This window comes from Ictalurus furcatus, chromosome 14 (genome assembly GCF_023375685.1).
Source record: "Ictalurus furcatus strain D&B chromosome 14, Billie_1.0, whole genome shotgun sequence".
In the NCBI taxonomy this organism is placed as follows: domain Eukaryota; kingdom Metazoa; phylum Chordata; class Actinopteri; order Siluriformes; family Ictaluridae; genus Ictalurus; species Ictalurus furcatus.
In genome coordinates, this window is record NC_071268.1 from 23,188,780 (window position 1) to 23,205,943 (window position 17,164).

A 17,164-nucleotide genomic window follows, 5' to 3' on the forward strand; every position below is an offset into this window, starting at 1 on the left:
AAAAAATAAATAAAAATAAAACAGTTTTAAACTTTAAAGAAGCTTTAAAGTGTCCATTCCTGCCCATACATATGCTTGTATAGAGTAATTTCATACAAACTGTACAGCTCTACATTCGTAATGGTCAAGGACTGATGATAGTCCAGTGATACTGCACGCTTTATCTTTCAAACCTCGACCTGTCGTGTTAAGCTTTATAGGTGCAGACTCCTCAACACCCATGCCAACTCGGTTTTAGGCTGGCGTGCAAATAAAACACTCGGAGGTACGTGACATGGAGCAAATCCACGACTTGTAAAGCAGTAAATCTGGCTGTAGCCATGTTTACTGCTCCACTGCTTTATAGCCCCGACTGCTTCCAGCTACTTTAGAAATACGGAGTCTCTCCGAGTCTTTTCTTTGTCCTGTTCTCTATTGTTAAACGTGACCCTGTAACACATGGCTATTTCCTCAGTGATGTGGAGAAAGAGACAGCCATCTGCTTCAGGCAATAAAAAGTCCTATATGAAAAAAGTCCTGACTGACCTTTTACCTGTCCTGCTTCCTGACTCACAGTTCAGGAAAAGGATTGGTGTTGCCTAAACTTGTTCTGCTGTGCTGTTTAGCAAGCCTTTGGGTATACTTGGAGAAATGGTTTTCCTCAATGAAGACACAAAACGTTTGCTATTGACTTCTTATTTGCAGATTTTATTAAGCACTTGAGAGTGGCCAATGCTAACTGGGATGCTTTGGGTTATATGTATTTTTGCTAAGCGATGCAGACCTCTCAGTTAGCAACAGACACTGATTTCTGAGTCATTCTTGAAAGAAACCCTCTATATTACATCGCTGTTGATCCCAAAACATTTACTGATTAAATTGGTGAGCCTCCCATCAATTGTAAATTTGATAGTGCAGACAAGTTTACACAGGACGCATGCTGAAATGCCTACACTTTGTTCATCTGCATGCACCATTACACTTTAGCATTCAACCAGCCCCAAAGCCTATAAAGACAAGAGACACAAAAGCAGGCTGACAGTATAAGAGCACTACCAGGCTCTTTAAAAGTGATAGGCATCAGTTAGTGGGCTCTGTTGAGAGTTTGTGGATATTAGTTAGGGTCATAGAACGGCCATCAGCCCCCATCAGTTATATAACTAAGCGTTCACTTCAAACAACAGATCAGTATCAAGGCACTGTCACCAGGGGTTGGGTACACACAGCATTCGAGAAAGACAAGAGAAATAAAGAACCGCTGGAGGCTAATCAGTGTACGGGTAAACATAAACAACTGTTTGTGGGACTTTCCAAAAAAAGTAAATAATTATACAAATATGTGTTGATGAATGTGTTTCCTGTATGTTTACTGGGAAAAATATCATCCTCCGTGTGTATTAGGTAAACAATAAACAGTCCCCTCTGAAACTATTGGAACGGCGAGGCCAATTCAATTGTTTTTGCTGTAGACTGAAGACATTTGGGTTTGAGATCAAAAGATGAATATGAGAAGAGTTTGGAATTTCAACTTTTATTTTCTGGTTCCTGTTAGATTGATTGTTTAAACAATTAATAACTCTGAACGTCCACTATTGGTTTTAGCCTTCAGTTTCACCTGTGAAGACTATCATTTGTTGTTAAAAAGGATAAGCCAACATGAAGATCAGAGAGCTGTCTATGGGAGAAAGACAAGCCATTTTGAAGCTGAGAAAAGAGAGGAAATTAATCAGAGGCATTGCACAAACATTGGGCACAGCCAATACAACACTTTGGAATGTCCTGATAAAGAAAGAAACCACTGGTGTACTGAACAACAGACACCGAATAGGTTGGCCAAGGAGAACAACAGCAGTTGAAGACAGAAACTTTGTGAGAGCTGTGGAGAAAAACCCAAAAACAACAGTCAGTGACATCACCAACAACCTCCACAGGGCAGGGGTTAAGGTATCACAATCCATCGTTTGAAGAAGACTTCAAGAGCAGAAATATAGAGGCCATACCACAAGATGCAAAAACCACTCATCAGCAGTAAGAATCAGAAAGCCAGACTGGAATTCAGAAAAAATACAGAGATGAGCCGCAAAAGTTCTGGAACCAAGATTAACCTTTACTAAAGTGATGGAAAGGTCAAAGTGTGGAGAAAGAAAGGATCTGCTCATGATCCAAAAACATACAAGCTCATCTGTGCAGCATGGTGGAGGTAGAGTCATGGCTTGGGCTTGCACGGCTGCTTCTGGAACATTCTCACTAATCTTTATTGATGATGGAACTCATGATGGCAGCAGCAGAATTAATTCAGAAGTTTACAGAAACATTACGTCTGCTAATTTACAGAGAAATGCATCCAATCTAATTGGGAGGAACTTCATCATGCAGCAAGACAATGATCCAAAACACACTACCAACTCAACAAATGACTTTATCAGGGGGGAGAAAGTGGAAAGTTTTAGACTGCTAAGTCAATCCCCAGACCTTAACCCAGTTGAGCAGGATTTCAACTCCTGAAGAGGAGACTGAAGGGAGAAACTCTGAAACAAACAGCAACTGAAAGAGGCTGCGGTAAAAGCCTGGAAAAACATCACAAAAGAAGAAAATGACCATTTTGTTGATGTCGATGAGTCACAGGTTTGATGCTGTTATTGCAAGCACGAAATATGCAGCCAAATATTAAGTGTTTTTAATTAACTGTAAGACTTCTCTGTTCCTATACTTTTACTCACATAAAAAGTGGGTGGTGTGATACAAAAGGTTCTGCGTTTTATGTTGTTTAACACGTCTAGAAGTAAATACGTGGAAACAAAAGCTGAAATCCTAAACTCTCATCACATGTCCATCTTTTGATGGATGGATATCCATCAAACCCAAATGTATTTTGTGTATAGCACAGACAAACGAACTAGCCTTGCCTTTCCAGTAGTTTCAGAGGTGACTGTATTTATTGCATATTTGTCAAATTAACAGTTCTCATTTTTGCTTATTTATACATTTGTATTTATTTGAAAGCAAATTATCTTTATAGTCTGGTTGAAATGCAGCATTTAAAAAAAAAGAGGACTAAAACTGTTATGAAAATGCGAACTTAATCAAAGTAGTTTAGCAGTGTGTAAGTGTGTGTGTGAGAATGGAGATGGCTGAGCAGCCATCTGTGTTTTATTTTAAATCCCAAATGCAAAGAAAACTCAGACAACTCCTTCTTTCTGACTTGCTTTTTGCTGTGGACAATAGAAGCCAAACCCTGGATAGTAGGAGTATTCTACACACACACACACACACACGCACAGACACACACAGACACACACAGACACACACAGACACACACAGACACACACAGACACACACAGACACACACAGACACACACAGACACACACAGACACACACAGACTCAATCACAGGGCCAGGGGCCAGGTCAAAGTTGAGCTGTTTCCTTTTACAACCTCAGGACATCCATAAAAAGCCATTTTAGAGATACACACAAACCCAGATCAGGAGTCATAATTACTCTATAATCACACATATTATATATTATAATATAATAGATATTATATATATATAATCACATATTATAATCACACTTGCCATCGCCAGTTTGCAGAGAAATGACTGAATGCTGAAGCACTGTGAGTCACAAATTAGCCTGAAGTTTGCTGTTGTCACTGATTTCTCTCTCTCTCTCTCTCTCTCTCTCTCTCTCTCTCTCTATCTATATCATCTCCCTCCTCCTCCTCCTGCTAACAGCTGCTTCTCATAAAGCCTGTCCACAGCGGCCAGCCCTGGAGGACCCACTAAATGCATGACATCATGCTCGCTGCACCTCTCCACAGCAAAAGAAAGAGAGAGATAGAGAGAGAGAGAGAGAGGCGGAGAAACTGTGAGAGTGGGAATGAATCTTTGGTTTCCACATACCTAAAATATGCAACTTGACCATATCTATTTGGTAAAGTGATTGAAGTAAATAGCGCCCTTATACAGTAATTATATACCTTCTAATGTAGCAGATCATTTGCAACCACATTACGGCGAAACCCGAGGATTCATTTCTCTGTCACAATGAACCACTGTGGAAGTATGAAAGGGCAAACTTCAAAATCATTTCGCTTTTGTCCTTGCGAAGAAGTCCGCAGCCAAGTCTGAGCTGACTTGTGTATTTAGTCTTCCTTTTTTTCTCCTCAACTCATGGGGGAACTTTCTCTGCAATCAGTTTCATCCACCACAAAACAAGTAGCAAAGCTGCGATGGAAACACAGTGTGTAAAAGAGTGTGGCGTGTGTGTCTGTTCTTCTGCACTGGTGGAGGCACTCAGTGGGGGACTAACTTTCACCCAGTGCCTCTGTGTTCACTGAAGGCACATTCCACCAATTTCTAACGGATTGAGAGAGAGATTGAGCGAGAGAGAGAGAGAGAGAGAGAGAGAGAGAGAGAGAGAGAGACTTGCTGAAAAAACAATAGAAACCCTCATAGAATTTGTAATGGTTTTAATGGTTATAATGGGAATTGTATGGGTTTTAATATAAACTGTAATGGTCCCTCTGGGTCTCTACTGGTAATTTGTTGCTTTCTATTGGTGGCACACCAATCATGGTAATGGTTTTAATGGTTCACTGATGGTTTATGATGGTATTGGTAGTGGAAACCATTAAAAGTTCAGTGATGGTTTCTAATCTTTTTTTTTTTTTCATCAGGGAGAGAGAAATGTTTGAGGATTTGTGAGTGAGTCATCATATGATGAATATCTACAGCATGTTGTTTTTATGTGTTTTTGCATATTTCTATACCCAATTTTTGCTTCATGACTTTATGCATGTCTTATATACTATACGCTTGTTATTGTTGATTTCTGATGATATGATCATCAGAATGACATCATCATGATATGATCTCAACTATCATCATATGATATGATGCTAAAGCTGTCTTGTTAAACACTCACTTTAGTAAATGATTGTAAACATTCATATCCTACAATTGTGTGTGCTCAAAAACACAAAACACCAATACACAAATATACGAGGGCAGACCCCCTGTACTGCTATTGTTCGGAAAGGATACATTTCAGACAGGAACACGACAGGATACTGCAAACAACTAATTTATGGGTCTACGTGTGTTATTTATCAGTCTATAATTTATAAAGTGCTTTGCTCAGCTGAATTGTTAATAGAGCCACAAATAAATGTTGACTGCATACATTATATAACAAAAAAAAACTGTGTGTGGCAGTTTTGTTGTTTTTCAAAAAAAAAAAAAAAAAAAAATATGAAAGTGGCTTGTGTTTACTTGCAGATACAATCACAATTTTGGCATCTGAACCAAACCATCTAACTAAATGGTCTGCACTTATAACTAACCATTTAATTAATGCTGTATGGCATTATGTAATGGCAGCATGGCATCATATAAAGATAGATAGACAGATATTCTCAGGAAGAGAATAAACAAGAAAGACAGGATGGGAGATCCTGGCTTCTATCCTGCCTTCACTACACACCCACTCGTGCTTGTCCTAAGTTGAGTGAAAAGGCATTCTGTAGCAATTCCCAGTAGACCAACAGGTCAAAGAAGTGGACGAAGTCCTTAGAGAATGTCCCAGTCTCATTCCAACTGTCTGTCACTGAAGAACAATGGACTGTCCTATTGTGCAGTAAAGTCTCAAGGACAAATCAGTCATTTTTTTCTACCCTCACGATTCTATTGTGTCCAACATATTAAGTGATGAATGGTTGGGGAAAGGTATGGACCTTTCTACAAACCCAAAGTATTTCTCTTTGTGTAGCTGGGATGAACACTGGTCAAAAATGAAGGCTATTTCTCCAAAAAAAAAAAAAAAAGTTTTCTTGTCTACTTACTTTTAAATGTGGGAGTCGTTCTGCCCTACTGAGCCAGAGAATGCACTGAAATAATGAAATATTTTCACAGACCGTATATCTGTACTGTACTGCACCATCTTATCAGTTTTGCAGCATTTGACTGAATCTGAGCAGAAAGCATAGCTCGATATGCTTCAGAATCCATCCTTCTACTTCTATCAGCAGTCACATCATCAGTAAACACCAGTGACCCAGTTCCACTGGCAGCTGTACATACCCATGCCATAACACTTCCTCCACCATGTTTGACAGATGACGTGGCATGCTTTGGATCATGAGCCCTTCCTTTCCTTCTCTATGTTCTTCTCTTCCCATCATTCTGGTACAAGTTCATCTTGCATCAGTACTGGTCAGGCTTTTTTAGAGGTCTGTATTTACATTCATGAAGGTGTCTCTTGATTGTAGACTTTGACAATAATACGCCTACCTAATAATAAGTGTTCTCGACTTGGCTAGACGTCCACTTTAATCATCTTCCTTGTCATTCCAGGACTTTCAGTGTTGCTGAGCTCGCCAGTGCATTCATTCTTTTTAAGAATGTACCAAACTGGTGATTTGGCCACACCTAAAATTTCTGCTATCTCTCTGATAGGTCAGTTTTGTTTTTTCAGCCTAGTGACAGCCTCCTTCACTTGCATCGACACCTCTTTGGACCGCATATTGAGAGTTCCCATGAACAGCTACCTAATGCAAATTAAAGGCTTGGATTTCAATCAACTCTAGACCTTTTATCTCCTTAATCGGTCTTGAAATAATGAGGAAACAAGCCACACCTGAAGCTGCTTTTCAGTCCATTGTCCAATTACTTTTGAGCCTGTGAAAATGGAGGGACTATGGCTGTAATTCCTAAAGAGTTAAGGCAATATTTTTTGTCAAACCCCTTGAATTAAAGCTGAAAGTCTACACTGCAATCACATCTTGATTACTTCATTTGTAAATTCATTGTGGTGGTGCACAGAGGTAAAATTACAAAAATTGTGTCGCTGTCCAAATACTTATGGACCTGACTGTTATTGAACGTGTTGGAAACTAAACGTGTGAATTATTTCAGCTAGTGGGGGTTAGAGAAAAAAAAAATTTATTGACCAAATCAACAGCCAGCAAGTCTGCAGACAGCTTAGAGTTCATTTTACTTTCCAGTTTGGCCTAAGGCAAGCATATTTTTTGTAAAATGCACTTAAATGCTCGCTCAAATATACAGTGCATCCGGAAAGTATTCACAGCGCTTCACTTTTTCCACATTTTGTTATGTTACAGTTTTATTCCAAAATGGATTAAATTCATTATTTTCCTCAAAATTCTACAAACAATACCCCATAATGACACTATGAAAGAGGTTTGTTTGAAATCTTTGCAAATTTATTAAAAATAAAAAAACAAAAAAAAGCACATGTACATAAGTATTCACAGCCTTTGCTGTGACACTCAAAATTGAGCTCAGGTGCATCCTGTTTCCACTGATCATCCTTTAGATGTTTCTATAACTTGATTGGAGTCCACCTGTGGTAAATTCAGTTGATTGGACAGGATTTGGAAAAGCACACACCTGTCTGTATAAGGTCCCACAGTTAACAATGCACGTCAGAGCACAAACCAAGCCATGAAGTCCAAGGAATTGTCTGTAGACCTCCAAGACAGGATTGTATCGAGGCACAGATCTGGGGAAGTGTACAGAAACATTTCTGCAGCATTGAAGGTCCCAATGAGCACAGTGGCCTCCATCATCCGTAAATGGAAGAAGGTTGGAACCAGCAGGACTCTTCCTAGAGCTGGCCGCCCCGCCAAGCTGAGCGATCGGGGGAGAAGGGCCTTAGTCAGGGAGGTGACCAAAAACCTGATGGTCACTCTCACAGAGCTCCAGCATGTCTCTGTGGAGAGAGGAGAACCTTCCAGAAGAACAACCATCTTTGCAACACTCCATCAATCAGGCATGGTAGAGTGTATGGTAGAGTGGCCAGATGGAAGCCAGATGGAAGCCACTCCTCAGTAAAAGGCACCTGACAGCCTGCCTGGAGTTTGCCAAAAGGCACCTGAAGGACTCTCAGACCATGAGAAACAAAATTTTCTGGTCTGATGAAACAAAGATTGAACTCTTTGGCCTGAATGGCGAGCGTCATGTCTGGAGGAAACCAGGCACCAGTCATCACCGGCCAATACCATCCCTACAGTGAAGCATGGTGGTGGCAGCATCATGCTGTGGGGATGTTTTTAAGCGGCAGGAACTGGGAGACTAGTCAGGATCCAGGGAAAGATGAATGCAGCAATGTACAGAGACATCCTTGATGAAAACCTGTTCCAGAGCGCTCTGGACCTCAGACTGGGGCGAAGGTTCATCTTCCAACAGGACAACGACCCTAAGCACACAGCCAAGATAACGAAGGAGTGGCTACAGGACAACTCTGTGAATGTCCTTGAGTGGCCCAGCCAGAGCCCAGACTTGAACCCGATTGAACATCTCTGGAGAGACCTGAAAATGGCTGTGCACTGACGCTCCCCATCCAACCTGATGGAGCTTGAGAGGTCCTGCAAAGAAGAATGGGAGAAACTTCCCAAAAATAGATGTGCCAAGCTTGTAGCATCATACTCAAAAAGACTTGAGGCTGTAATTGGTGCCAAAAGTGCTTCAGCAAAGTATTGAGCAAAGACTGTGAATACTTATGTACATGTGCTTTTTTTGTTTTTTATTTGTAATAAATTTGCAAAGATTTCAAACAAACTTCTTTCACATTGTCATTATGGGGTAATGTTTGTAGAATTTTGAGGAAAATAATTAATTTAATCCATTTTGGAATAAAGCTGTAACATAACAAAATGTGGAAAAAGTGAAGCGCTGCGAATACTTTCCGGATGCACTGTATGTTCCCCCAGAGAAAATAACTCAGAAATCACAGAAATGTCTACAGTACTGCTAACTGATAGATGCACATTGAGTAAGCAGTCACCCTGTATACCACTTTTCATCTGTTTACCCATTGGATCATTTTTTATTTATTTATTTTTAGGTAAAACTACATATGTCACTTTGTACATGTAGGTACCCAATTACTGACTACAGTCCATGTGTTCCACACATACTCACCCTGTCCATCAGGACCACTGAGCAGATATTATTTAGGTGGTGGATCATTGTCAGTGTGTGCTGTTGTATGAGTGTATCAAGCACAGCATAGATGTGTACACTTATTGGCTACTTTATCAGACACATCTACCTTGAAGGTAGATAATCAGACACATCTACCTTCAAGGCAGATGTGTCTGATAAAGTAGTCAGTAAGTGTACACAGTGTAGGCATACCTAGGTATACCATTTGAGACTTGTCTTGTTTCATTTGTTCTCAACCTCTTTGTCATTGTCAGTTTTTGACCACAGAATTGCTGTTTGCTGGATATTTTTGGTTGGTGGACTGTTCTCAACCCCATCATTTACACTGAGGTTACCCTGCAACACTACTTCCCTCATACCAGTGCAACACACACTACCTTGTCCCTACCATGCCACTGTCATCACTGTGCTTCATTACCATCTAATCCTGGTCAGGGTCACAGTCTATCCCGGGAACAATGGACATGAGGCTGGAGAATCAGCCTAAATGGGACACCAGTCCATTGCAGGGTACTGTACACACACATATAAACACACACATACACACACACATTCATACACTCTTTTACACCTATGGGCAATTTAGCTTAGTAAATCTGCCTACCTGCATGTTTTTGGAAGGTGGGAGGAAACCAGAGAGCAGAAAGAAACCCACATGGACATAAAGAAAACATGCAAAATTCCACACAGAACAAGCTCAAGATTGAAGCAGTGACCTTGGAGCTGCATCACTGTGCCACCCTGCTGAGAATGATCCAACACCCTAATAATGTATTGTCAATGGTGTTCCATTTGCATTGATGTACAAGTAGAAAGGGATTGACAAGCAACAGATGTACTACAGTGAGTATCGGTCAGTCAACATAACACTTTTTTTTTTTTTGCACGTTGGCAGGTGCCACTCTTCTTATATACATATAATAAAAAGATAATCCATCTATCCACCCATCCATTTTCTGTACTGCTTATAATACACAGGGGTCAAAGGGGAACATGGAGCCTACCCCAGGGAACTTGGGGCACAAGGTAATCCATCCGTTTTGCAGGGTCATGGAGGAAGCTGGTGCCCATCCCAGAGAACTCGGGGAACACCCTGGATGGGGTGCCAACCCATTGCAGGGCACAGTCGCACACATGTTCACACACCATATCGCACATTACGGACAAATCGGAAACGGCAATCAGTGCATGTCTTAGGATTGGGGAGGAAACCGGAGAACTTGGAGGAAAACCCCGAAGCATGGGGAGAACATGAAAATGCCACACACACAGGGCAGGGGCAGGATGAAGAGGCAAACATTGTAACTGCTAAGCCACCAATGCCCCCTAATAGTTGGGAAAGCATGCATAGACAATATAATTGAATTCAAACTCAAACAAAACTTACTGAAGTAAAAGCTGATCTAAGACCAAATTTGAGACATTTCCCATATGATACTATGATGAGTTTACAGGTTTTAGATTAGTTCTGAAATCAATCACGCCCTGCCCGAGCACATAACTGGGATAACTAGGATATACCCTTCTGCTCAATATTATTGTGATATATCATGAAATTTCTTTCCCTTTTCCCTGTGTCTTCTTGCCGCTTTTCTCTCTGTGCTGAGTCTGTGCCAGGTCTCCAGTTACCCTTCCTGTTTTCCCTCACGCTTCTGCGGTTCCGCCTGACCATTCCCACTGGCATTCCTGCTCCCAGCCCTGCACTCAAAGCACAGACAGATTCCAATAATTCCCTGCAGTATTCCCAGAGGAGTGCAGCGTGGCGAGAGCTTGGGAAAGTGCTCTTCCGGAGTCAAGGATCCACCAAGCAACAGACAGTTTTGGTCTCTGTAAACCCCCACCCCCATTCTCAAAATCAACATTTCCAGAGTGAATGAAACCCAGGCAGCCAGAGTGATAAAAAGTGATTCTAAGCAAAACACCGAGCTAGGCAGATGTTTAATAGTCTAAACTATTTTTTTGCCCATTATAAGCAATAAAAGAAGTGCATCAAATCTATTTAATAAGTCTTTCAAAAACATATGGCTCCATTTTTCTTGTCAAACATGGGCATAGGCTCTGCATACCTCGTGATGATCTTCAACATTTTTCCAAGAACTGAACCATCAGCAGAAATCCTCCAACCTACTGCAATTACACAGCTCTGGCATGCAGCACGTCTTATACAGTATGCTATTCAATCTAAATAACTGTCACAATATTGATTTAATCCATCATCCATATTGCATTGAGACCACACAAACAACTGCAAACAAGCTTTACAGATTAGTTTACATAACGAGTCACTGTAGCCGTCCTCCAAAATTAGAGCCACGTCTTGCACAGCAAGGCAAAAGCCAAGACTGTGGTGGAAAATTTTAGGCTCCACTACATCAAGATAATGGATGAAGGTGCTGTTGTCCATGTTACACATGCTAGAGAGGATCTCCTCACTTTAGTCCTCCCAAAATAGGGTTATGGAAGTGAAGTCTTTGACCATGGGATAGTTCATGGACCCCATGATTTGAACTCTGTAGCCCAAACTATGAAAACATTCTGATATTGTTCTTATACTGGCTGTTACCCAAGAAAAGAATAAATGTATTTGTTTATCAGTATGAGGAGTTATAAATGACGCCAGTCACAAACACAAAGCTGCCATTAGGATGGAAAATATCTTTCTATCTATATGCTTTGCTTCAAGACGTATGAAAGTTTGGTACAATACTGTCACCACTGACCTGGTCGAAATACATTTTGTCCGATTGGTTTATTCTATGTTTTGTTGCATCTATTGTCACCCACACAAACGTAGACATCACTGTGACGTCCCTAAATTTCCACTTGAGGCTCAATAAACTGATTTAATGATTCAAAAGTACAATGAACTGTTAAAGCGAATACTGTGCCAATCACACCATATTTGGAGTGGAGATTTACATCCAGTATTTCTCACTATAGAAAACAAACTACATCTACTGCCTCTTCCTCTCCCCCCTCTTTCCCATCCTGGGTTTTAAAAAAAAAAAAAAAAAAAAAAAAAAAAAAAACAGCTCTACAAAGTGCACTGAACCTTGACAGGGCCCATGTCACAGCAACAGCTTGCAAGCACGGCTCCAGTGGCAGCAGGGGGTGGGAGAGAGAGCGAGGCTGAAGGAGGAAGGGAATGGAAACAGTGTGTGTGTCTGTGTGTGTGTGTGAAGGAAGGGGGCGGGCAGTGACCACAGCATCTGTGCTCCGTTCCCAACCACTGCAGCACAAAAGGCAGAGAGCTTGTGGAATCCTGAGCAGCCAGAATTCCCTCACCAGCACAGAGCATTCTGTAAGTGCTGCCACGGAGACGGCCGAGCCGTGAAAGAGACTCAGAGTCTGAAATTGCTTTAATATAAAAGACTCCCTGGTGGATTACTGTAGCAGTACGGTTTCAGTGCATTGCAGTCCTATGACTGAGCATCTGACAAAATGCATGATCTGTATTTATACATACAATCAGCACAATTAAGGCCAGATGTCAGTTCATACAGGTTTGATGAATGTCTAGCATTAATCTAGAGTGATAAAGACATTCATGGACACATATCATGGCTTGTGCACACACACACACACACACACACACACACAAGCACATATTCCCTATTGGAGTGTATGTGATTTTGTGAGTAATAAGTGATTCCATGTAAAAAATAAAAATACATTTAAAAAAAAAAGAAACCAAACAACTAGTGTGTTATGTGTGAAGAGCAGTTCAACATGGTATGTCCTGAAATTGCACAAACATTCATGTGTAACTCAAATAACTAAATTAATTACGTGAATAATATATAATAAATAAAGCCATATGTCTTCATGTAAAAATATATGAATCGTGTAGGGAAATTGCATGTTAAAACAAATGAATCACGAGTCATCTAAATAAATGAGTCATGTGGTGGTGGGGAAATCACATGTACTTATAGATGAATCAAGTGTGGGGGGAAAATCATATGGAGAAATGAATCGTGTGTAAAAAGAATAAATAAAACAAATGCACATACTAAATAAATTAATCATGTGAAAGAATCCGTTGTGCAAATAAATGAATCGTGGAAAAACACATTCACTGAGTCGTGTGAAAACAAATGAATCGTGAGAAAAATTCACATCGAAACAAATGAAACAAATAAAACCTAATGTGAAAAATGAATTCAATGAAAAACGTCACATGAAAACGAGTGGATTACTTATAAAGCATCACGTGAATCATAAGTGAATCATGCAATTCATTTGAAAAATTGTTTTCAAACCAAGCTTCTCACTAAACAAGTTTAAATATAAGATATAATGGTTTAAATAAAAATGCACTGGGTAATGGAATACACTGTAATTATGCTCAGATCAGACAAACATCCCATAAACATATCGAGTAGAAGGGTTGTTGCTTCATCTTTTCTTTCTAAAGCAATCCTCCAGTTAAGAGGAGATCAGTGTAAACAGCTCTTACTATCAAACAGCCTGCAATCACATAACAGACACAAAGGCAACCAGGCTCCTCTCCAAGTTCACTTCACACACACTATTTTCCTGCTATGCACAACTCATACTGCTGTCTCAAATCCTCTTCTTTCTTTTGTTTTTGTTTTTTTGCCTGGAAACATTCTCTACCACCTGGAGATCTGAAGTGCAATAAACCATGTCACTGGACAATAATTACATGCTTGGTAGCTGAAGCCTGTAACATGCTGAAGAGGTGGGTTTGGTAAATAAGAGTTGAAAACTTGAACTCATGAATCCAAACCACAGTATGGATATGAGTCAGTGGCTGCGTGACAGCCCTGAGAGTCATCCGGAAAAGCTCAGAAATTCAATTAGGCTTTATTCTTCTTAGAAGTCATTTTCGAAGAAGCATGTGGCTTCGAGTCTGTGCAGCATTACAGTTTAACTGTTAAGTGAATAGTAAACAACACGGCTTGGCAATACGATATGTATTATATTATATTATATTATATTATTAACTTAAATATTCCCTCATAATGAACTTCCTTTACATTTTTAATCGTAAGAAAGGTTCTTTCTCTTGGAAACGAGGCATACTGTGTATCATGAAGTATTAGAATATGATATTGTCCATCCCTAGAGTATGGTCACAAAGGTAAACATGACCGTTTTTTGTTAATTGGCTTGATTTTGAGAGTGAGTAACATATGATCTTGAACAGTCAGGTAGATTTAGTCCTGCTTGATGGAAGGGCTTGATCTGTGCTCCAGCTGCTCTGTTTACCACCTCTCCTTTCACTCTATCTCTTTCAGTGGAGCAGTGAAGAGAGACCATTGTTCTGTGGGTTCAAAATGACTCGCCTCACTTATCCAATTACCCACTTCTCTATCTGCGCTGTCTCTCCTTGCCTGCACTGGAATGCACCTATTTAACACACACCTCTCCCCTAGCTAGTGCAAACCACCTCTCACTGAACCCTGTCTGCACTCAGAGTCTGAATGGAAAAGAAGTTCATTAGAAGTGACTAAACGTCCTCAGAGTAACACTACACACATTCTCTTTATGTTTCATTCTGAGAATCCCAGCTGATCTAATTCGGAGGACTGAACATTTATTAATGGTATATGCTTTCTATCAAGCACACAGATGGGCGCGCGCGCACGCACACACACACACACACACACACACACACAGCTGTACCTGGCTTGGTTGGTTGAGCCCTGCAGAAGCGCTCTTGTAGTGGTCTTTCATTTTGTGAAACCTGACACTACGGAGTACAGCAACATCCACTCAATGATCTCTCTTGGAGCAGCCAGTCCTTCTTCTTCTTCTTCTTCTTCTTCTTCTTCTTCTTCTTTTGTTTTTTCTTTCACCCCTTCCAAACACTCTTTCCTTGATCTGTCTCTGTTCCTCTGGATCACCCCCAAGCCTTTTTTCCCCCACAAAACATGCAATGAGAAGGAAACTAGAATCAGACTGAAAGTCTGAAAACTATCTCCAGCAACTTCAGCCCAGGCAACCTTATCTCTCCCTCCTGCTTCCCTCTGCACTCTTGCCTTCTACTCTGTTTCTCTCTCTTTCTCTCACATGCTCCTTCTCTGCACTTTTCCCACCCCTCCCTCCTCTCTCACCAAGACCCCCCTCCCACTCTTGACTCTTGTCTCTCTCTCTCTCTCTCTCTCTCTCTCTCTCTCTCTCTCTCTCTCTCTCTCCTTCTCTCCCTCCTCCCCTTTACCATCATCCCTCCACCCCCTACTGCTGAACTAATCTACAGCTGGCTGAGTGATTGGAGGTCTGGTTGTCTTGGTGATGAAGTGTCCTGTTTTAGCCACAGAAGAAAGCAAATCTGAACGCTTAAATAAAGGACACAGAAAATAAAACAAGCATTTGACACTTGTATTCCCGATTAGTAGTATATATATATACACAAGTTAGGCATGTGACATTATACCAATATGGCGGTATGCTGTACTCTGATGATAAAATCAGAAATCAAATAACTGTATATATATATATATATATATATATATATATATATATATATATATATATATATATATATATATGTAACTGTATATATGGGGTTTTATTTATATATATATATATATATATATATATATATATATATATATATATATATATATATATATAAAAGCCCATATATACAGTTACACCATTAATATTTTACCATACCAGATTTGATTGTTTTGTCAGAGAAAAACATTTCCAGGTGCTGCGCCTCTTAAAATATGCTATGAAGACAGTACCATAAAAACAATGCTAAATGAAATCATTCTGAGGTCTAATTTAAAAGATGAACGATGTATCAGTTTCCTTAACACAACAGAGTACTTCTACTGGAGATTTATATCTTATATTTAATGTCATCATTTTATTTTTTTAACTGTGTCATCTTGCCATGATATTTCTTATTATTCCTACACTCTTCCAAAATGGGTTCTCCAAGTCCTCTGTGAATAATTGTAGGTTCTTTGCTTCCTAACATGATTCGACTTGGAACCCTCTTTCTCCTTATTTAAAATGTATTCATTTTTGCCAATTTTTCCTTTCCAATATGGGTCACCTGCTAGTTTCCACCCTAACATAAAACAGATACTGACCAGAAAGGGATGAAAGCTAATGTGGTCTTCCGGATTGTTATGAACTGCTGCTAACGCTGCAGTACACTTGGAAAAAGCACTTTCTACACTCTCTACACATTCTTCAAACATGATCTCACAAAAGCCCATGATCGGTTAGTGTCGCTGTGATCCGACATGGTAGAGAGTGTATAGTCATGCCCAATTTGGCTCACTTGACTCCTGGCTACAGAACGTTGTGACATTGTTGGGATTTGAGCTTTCAATCTCCCAACAATAACGCATACACTTTTCATTTACACCACACCAGAGCCCCTACATATAATCTTTAAGGGCTCCCCCAGACACACAACTGAAAAACCCTTTAAGTTTTGGATTTGCCTTCCAGTGTAGTTGGAAAAAGTCAAGTACAAAATCTACGATCATTGTTTTTCACCATGCTGTAATGCAGAATGAGACAGAGCCGTCTCACTGTTCTGTTCAGCTGTAATTCCATGACGCAATCCACAGGCACCACTGCTGGACATGAGGAGAGAAGGTAGAAGGTCAGATATGACTCCTGGGTAGCATTCAAGAAAGTAGGAGATAGGAGAAGTGGCGAATCACATTTCACACAGATATTGGCAACTTTCAGTGCAGAAATGTGCATACATTTTCTTTTTTCCTTATTAAACCATTCCCTGTTTCTATTCTATTTTACCTCTCTTTAAAAAAAAAACTGTGCATACAGTAACAAGATGAGCCTCAAGTATATTAACCTCTCAATGACAGCTGAACATCAGATCAGTAAAGTGATACTGTCACGAATGGAGTCAGTAGCGGTGGATACAAGTACAGATTTATTAAAGTGCAAAACAAACAACAAAACACAAAGAGCAATGGATACTAAGCAAAAAAAACATCGACTAAGAGTTATGCTGTGGTGCACACACGACATGGACACGACATGGACACGACAACAACAAAAGTTTGACACCGAGGTGTTGAACCACTAGAACATAAATAGAAGTGCTGATGAGGGTGAGACGAGGCATAGGTGAGCATGATTAGGACATGCTGGGGCTGCTGGGAAGTATAGTTCAGAGCCCTATGGGTGCTACCATGGCAGTTACACCTTTATTTTTTCATACTGTTGGTTTCTGGGAACTGTGCAATGTCACTGAAT

General features: G+C 40.2%; 1 protein-coding gene across 2 annotated transcripts in view; it reads right to left on the reverse strand.

Moving 5' to 3' along the window:
- Positions 1–14,986, reverse strand: part of si:dkey-82f1.1 (DENN domain-containing protein 2A) — a 36,402-nt gene extending 21,416 nt beyond the window's left edge. For both annotated transcript variants that reach the window (XM_053641378.1, XM_053641377.1), the window contains exon 1: positions 14,600–14,986. The gene's annotated coding sequence lies outside the window, so the exon portion shown is untranslated. The remainder of the gene's footprint in view (positions 1–14,599) is intronic.
- Between the last annotated feature and the right edge of the window lie 2,178 nt (positions 14,987–17,164).